Source organism: Malania oleifera, chromosome 2 (assembly GCF_029873635.1).
Source record: "Malania oleifera isolate guangnan ecotype guangnan chromosome 2, ASM2987363v1, whole genome shotgun sequence".
In the NCBI taxonomy this organism is placed as follows: Eukaryota; Viridiplantae; Streptophyta; class Magnoliopsida; order Santalales; family Ximeniaceae; genus Malania; species Malania oleifera.
Genome location: NC_080418.1, coordinates 51042088 through 51048138, shown reverse-complemented (window position 1 = coordinate 51048138; position 6051 = coordinate 51042088).

The window sequence follows — 6051 nt, the reverse complement described above, 5'->3', positions numbered from 1 at the left end:
CCAATGCGCACAAATACAAACACCACAGATGATTTAATAATGTAAGTTCAATGTGGTCTAAGCAGATTAACTCTCAAAAATGTTTTCTATCAATGTAGTGAGTACGTGAGAGTGTCAATAAAAATCCGTGTATCTTAGAGTGTTCAATCAAACGCCTTCACACAGAGTATTAAACAAGCCTCAATAACATCACTCAATAGAATGTGTCAATCATATGAATGTGTATATGCTTAGATGGCAAAATAAATAATCTTTGTTTTTGGCAAATGATGTATATACTTGTATAAATAATACCACAAAGATTAATATATCACACACACGAATATCTTTTCACAAATATATCAACATGAACTCCACAAGATATTCGAATATGTTTGAAAGTATTTTTGCAATCCCCAAACAAAAACGAACTTCCTAAGATATTGCAATGAGAATGCAATACTTGGGATGTCACCACAAGTCTTTCTTAGGGTAGGCTTATTGGCAAAGCCTCCTAAGAAAACTTAGGTTATGCTCTCAAAAGATCGATTCAATTATGCAACAATATGGAGAGCAAACCTCTAGATAACAATACTCAATACACTTACAAATAATATGGATGGATGAAGAAGGTAAGCTTGAGTTGGTTTTCAAAGATGTAAGCAATGAGGAGTAAGATAGAATGATTTTTGCTTGAGAGAGGATTTCTTAATCTTTTTGTTAATCACTCCTTAATCCACAAAATGAAGGAGTATATATAGACATACTAAAAATTTTGACCGTTGGGGACTTATTAGGGATTATTGGAAAAGTTTAATTACACTTAAGACAATTTAACCCTGTTTAAAAAATTATTAACTGCGGTAAAAATAGGACCAACCCGAGAGGTCCGGTTGACCAGAACTGGTTCGGTCGACCAGGACTCAAGTAGCTCGGTCGACCAGGGCAATTTTGAACTGAGTGGCTCGGTCGACCGAAGAGGGCGATTTGCCAAATTTTCGAGGTTCGGTCAACCGGGGCCTTTTTGAACTACAGGGCTCGGTCGACCAGGCCGTTGGGAATTCTCCCAAGACCCCTCGGTCGACCAGGCAGTTGGAGTACAAATCTGGTCAGTTGATCAGGAGGTCAAAGAGTTGACTCCTAGGAGGTTCGGTCGACCAAGGTCAAATGACCTATAAGGGCTCGGTCGACCGGGCTTGGGTCAAACAGTTGACTCGAACCGGTTTCAGTCGACCAGGCCAAGAATGAACTGTTTTGGCCGGTCGATCAAAAGTGCATCAAGTGTGCATTTCGGTCCCTTCTTGCAACATATAAACCCTATTCAAGTGCCTATTACATACAAGTGCAAAGGTGAGTATCCTAAGGTCACTTGGGGTCCAATTTGAAGTCACCGAAAAAATCCAGTGTCGGTCGACCTTCCCTAAGGTCTTTCTATGGTTCGGTTTGAGCTTACAAATTAAATCATGCATGTGATGTGTGTGAGCTTATTACAAACCGAAAACCCTAATTACTATTACAGACAAATTTCATTTAAAAACTATTACAATTAAGAGTATGAAATTGTCTTCAAGTCTTTAAGCTTTTCACGTGCCACTGAAGATATGCTAATATGACCTGCACATGAACTAGATATTTATTAAATACAATTGTATTTGTCATTATCAAAACCAGGGTGTGACCTATAAGGTCAACAGCAAGAAAAACGATACAATCGTTTGATGTATGATTTGTGTCAACACACAAATTCGTATTTAATCAAAAATTCCAAGTGAAAATTTATTTGGAATGCTTTGGAGTCTACTAGGGTTCTTGATTCACTTTGTAAAGATGTTCAAGTATATTTGAAGTGAGCTATTTAACAAAAATTTGACTTGAATACAACTCAATCAAAAATCACAAAGTTTTCCTTCAAGTTCCAATATTTTAATCAAAGTAGGTTTTCCAATAAGAAGCCCAATGAACAATATTATGAATATGTGTTTATGTACTTCTTGAATTTCAAATCAATCAACCAAGCTAACAAGTTTTTTTCAAAACATGATCTTCCCGAAAAACAGTTTTTATATGTTAATACACATTTAAGATCAAAAACTCTTTCTAATGATAAACACATAAGAGATGAGAGATTCTTGAAAAGTAATGACTTGACAGATCAAACATGAATACTGGATCAAATTTTAGTTGGATGAATGAATGCCCTTTTGATTTCAATAGAGATTTTCCCAAACGAAGATGGAAGAAGATTGAAGTGCAGAAAACCTGCTCTAGGGTTCAAATCTTGCAATAAGAAGTATATCTTTCTTGTTGTGTCCCTTAGCTTGTGTTATGGGGTTTAGATATTCATAATATATATTATATTACCCTTAGAATCAATCTCAGTTGTTGGATCAATAAGATACTTCACGTGTCTTTTTAATAAAGAGCTGATTTTTAGGCTTTCTCGCGAGTTCAGGCAACCAAACTCGACTTCAGGCTCCTGAAGTATCAACTTCAGGCTCCTAAAGTATCAACTTCAGGCGCCTGAGGTTCCAAGGTCAGGTGACCGAAGAGCCTCGGCCAGGTTTTGTTTTCTCCATTTAATTCTCCAAGTGACTGAACTTAATCTTCAGGCAACCGAAGAAATTCTTCAGGCTACTGAGGTTTAAGTTCAGGCGACCGAACTACCCATTCTCTCAAATTTTTATTTGTAACTAAAAAATTTGCTTGGTTTCTTTTCTTGGGTCTTTCATAAAATATATTTTTCATGATTTTGAAAACATGTCAAGGTCCATGAGAGTTTCCTAATGATGTAAATGAAATGCATGAATCCTAAAACCATTCTAAGTTATAATGAGCCTCAAATTAAATCATATGAAAATGTTAATACATGAGTTCTAAATACCCTTTCCCAAGATATTCTTGAACTTTGTCGCTTGCATCTTGATTCCTGTACTCTTTGAGTTCCATGAATCTTGCCAAGATTTGTTAACTTTCCCTGCATGCTTAGTGTAAGTCATGTTCACAACCTCAATGCACAGATCAAATATCAAGTGATTTGTCATTATCAAAATAAGATTGGACTCGTAAAGTCAACAGTTTCACCAATAATTTGATATTTTGGGAGCTGTGTAAGTAACAAAATACTTCCTGAGTATGAAGTAATGTACATTGTCAATGTTGACGGTTTACTCATCTAAACTCGTATTTATTTTATAGATGAAAGTCATGTATTACAATAAAGAACCAACGGCAAGTAAATATTTGTACGCATTGACATATGGCCCCGATCAATGAGTTAACTACTACAATAGTTGCATTGTCATTGGGTTACAATTTCATACAAAGTCCCTCAAACCAAATTGAAAAACCCAAAATTGTGGGATTACAGTGTTGGCACAGAAGGAGATGAAAAAATTGACTACTTTGGTGTATTGGATGACATTATAGAGCTTAAGTATGGAGCCAACAGACTCGTCCACATGTTCAAGTGTACCTAGTGGGACATTGGCAATATAGAGACTGGGATAAACATGGATGCCCACTTTATCAGTGTCAATTTTAGCAAAATGGGGTATCAAGAAAACCCTTTTGTGCTAGCGACGCAAGCAGAACAAGTGTTTTATCTCAAAGACACAAAATTGAAGGGTAAATGGCATGTGGCTCAAAAGATTCCTCCCCAAAATTTGTATACTATTACAGAAGTTGCAGATGGGGAGAAGAGTGCTAGTGATGCTACATTCCAAGAAGATGAGCCATCTGTTAGTGCAGCAGTGCAATCTACTTTCAATGTTTGTCAAAGAATGAGCTAATCCTATACCATTTAATAGGGTTGGTGCCACAATAGAATACGTAGGGACTGTTGACATTACAATTGAACCTTCTGTAGATGTTCACTTCATCAACGATAAGGAAATTGATGGGGAAGATGAAATAGGGCTCGATTACTATAGTAAAGAGGAAAACACTTTAGAAAGTGAGGATGATATCAATATTGAGAACGCATAGGGTGTAAGCATGTTATGTTTATCACTATGTATCTGACATGTGTAAATAACTAAAAGTATATTTATTATGCATCGATCTAATATTCGTACTTCTTATATTTACTTGTCTAATATTTTGCAGACATGGCACCAGGAGGTCATCGTGGCTGAATTCCTTCTAGGCACTTGACTACATCACATGAGAATGATCTGACATGCTTGAGACTGGAAGAGCCTGTCAGTCTTGATGCGGTAGCACCATTATCTAAGCCATCGGCACCTCGGCCAGATGTAGATACCTCAGCTCGGGATGACACGTAGGGTGAGTTGTCCACCATGATCAGCAGCATTGGTAAGGTTTTCTTTTATTTATTTTGATGTACGCTATAAATTTTTATTCAAATGTATGATTAAAACATTGTTATTAATTTAACTCTTTTTTTAGCATCGACATCCATAGCTAGGTTAGGTTGTGGTGTTGCGAAGAACACGGAGCTAAAGAAGCACCTACAGAGGACGGGGTAGCATATTAGGATTGACATTCTTCCAGGCTTCACCATAGCGCGTGATGATTGGTGCCTAGCGTGGATGCAAAAGCTTGGCATTATATGCCTACTGTATGCTCCAATCATTGCTTTGAGCTGACCGTAGGTGACTGAGGTACATGAGCATTTGGTAAGTAATCCCAAACCTTTTTTTTTTTAAACTTTTACTATACTAGCCAAACAAATGTCTAACAATGTAAATGTATTCCCTATGTAGGAGGAGTTCGATATGAACATGCTCAACACGGACAATGTGAAGAGGGTGGTGGATGTCCAACTTTGCAATAAATTTAAGTCCTATCACACCAAAATGCACGAACATTTTCGTGCGATAGGAGCTGAAGCAAAAACCCATCCATATGATAAGATATCCCAAGAGGATTGGGAGGTGGTGTGTTGCCATTTCTATGACCCACACTATAAGGTGATGTGTTTGTAATATAATATCTAATTTAAGCTTTGTTGTGGCTAATAAAAAGTCATTACATCTTTTTTGTAGGCTATATGTGTAAAAAATGCTACAAACCACAGCAAACTCCCTACAACGCATTGCAGTGGGTTGAGGTTATTCGTAAGTCATGGATGGGAAATTGCTATATATAACGCTATTTGACGACTACCTAAATTAGTATTAATGATGTTTTATATGATAATATAGCATGAACCCGCGACTGGCACTGAAGAGCTGCTGCCAGATCTTTATCAGAGAAAGCACCAAAGGTGATCGAGGGAGTGGTGCGACGGTGCACAAAGCAAACATGTGAGTCAAATTAAACACATGGTTTATAATTTGATTTAAAACATCGAAGTTGTATTCTTATTTCTTCTTTTTGATCATTTTCACGACTAAAAATGATTACGGATGGTCGAGCTGAGAGATGCACCTGTTGAAGAGAAGAGCTAGAAAATGACGGATTACAAGATAACTAGTGAGGTGCTTGGTGAATGAGCGGGCGGCTGGGTGAAAGGGCTTAGAAGTGGATACATCGGTCCAACAACATTGTCTTTGATGGGTGGAGCAGCTCGTGCTGAGATAGAACTAGTGCGTTGAGAGTCCGAGGCTCGAACAGTGATGATGTTTCAGCGGGTGCATATGGTGAAGTTGGAGAGTTAGGAATTGAGACACATGGTGTCTAACATCATAGTGGAGATCCAGAGTTTGAAAGAAAAGGTGTCTAGCATTGAAGTCACACTCGCAGTAGTTCTGAACAAGCAAGCGCAGTTCGAAGAAATGATGCGCAAATGTCGATCAGATGATGTAGGTGGTTCCTCTCATTAGAAGGTATGTCATTACTCTATTCTTGTGCATTGAAAATTCAGAATCTATAACTCATTGAGTAGGAATTTTTAGAGAATTCTGGATAATATGGAGCTTAGCTCTAATAGGTAAATCCGTCTAGAAGCATGTTTTGCTTTTATTTTTTTATTTTAACCAAAGTTTTAAAAAGTGAAGGCCTAAGGAGAGATGTTTTAAGAGACAAGGTGTAAGCCTTCAGGCATTGGGTCATAACTCTTTTGAGAATTTTTACAAGTAAATAAATTAAAAAAAAAACACGGATATGTAA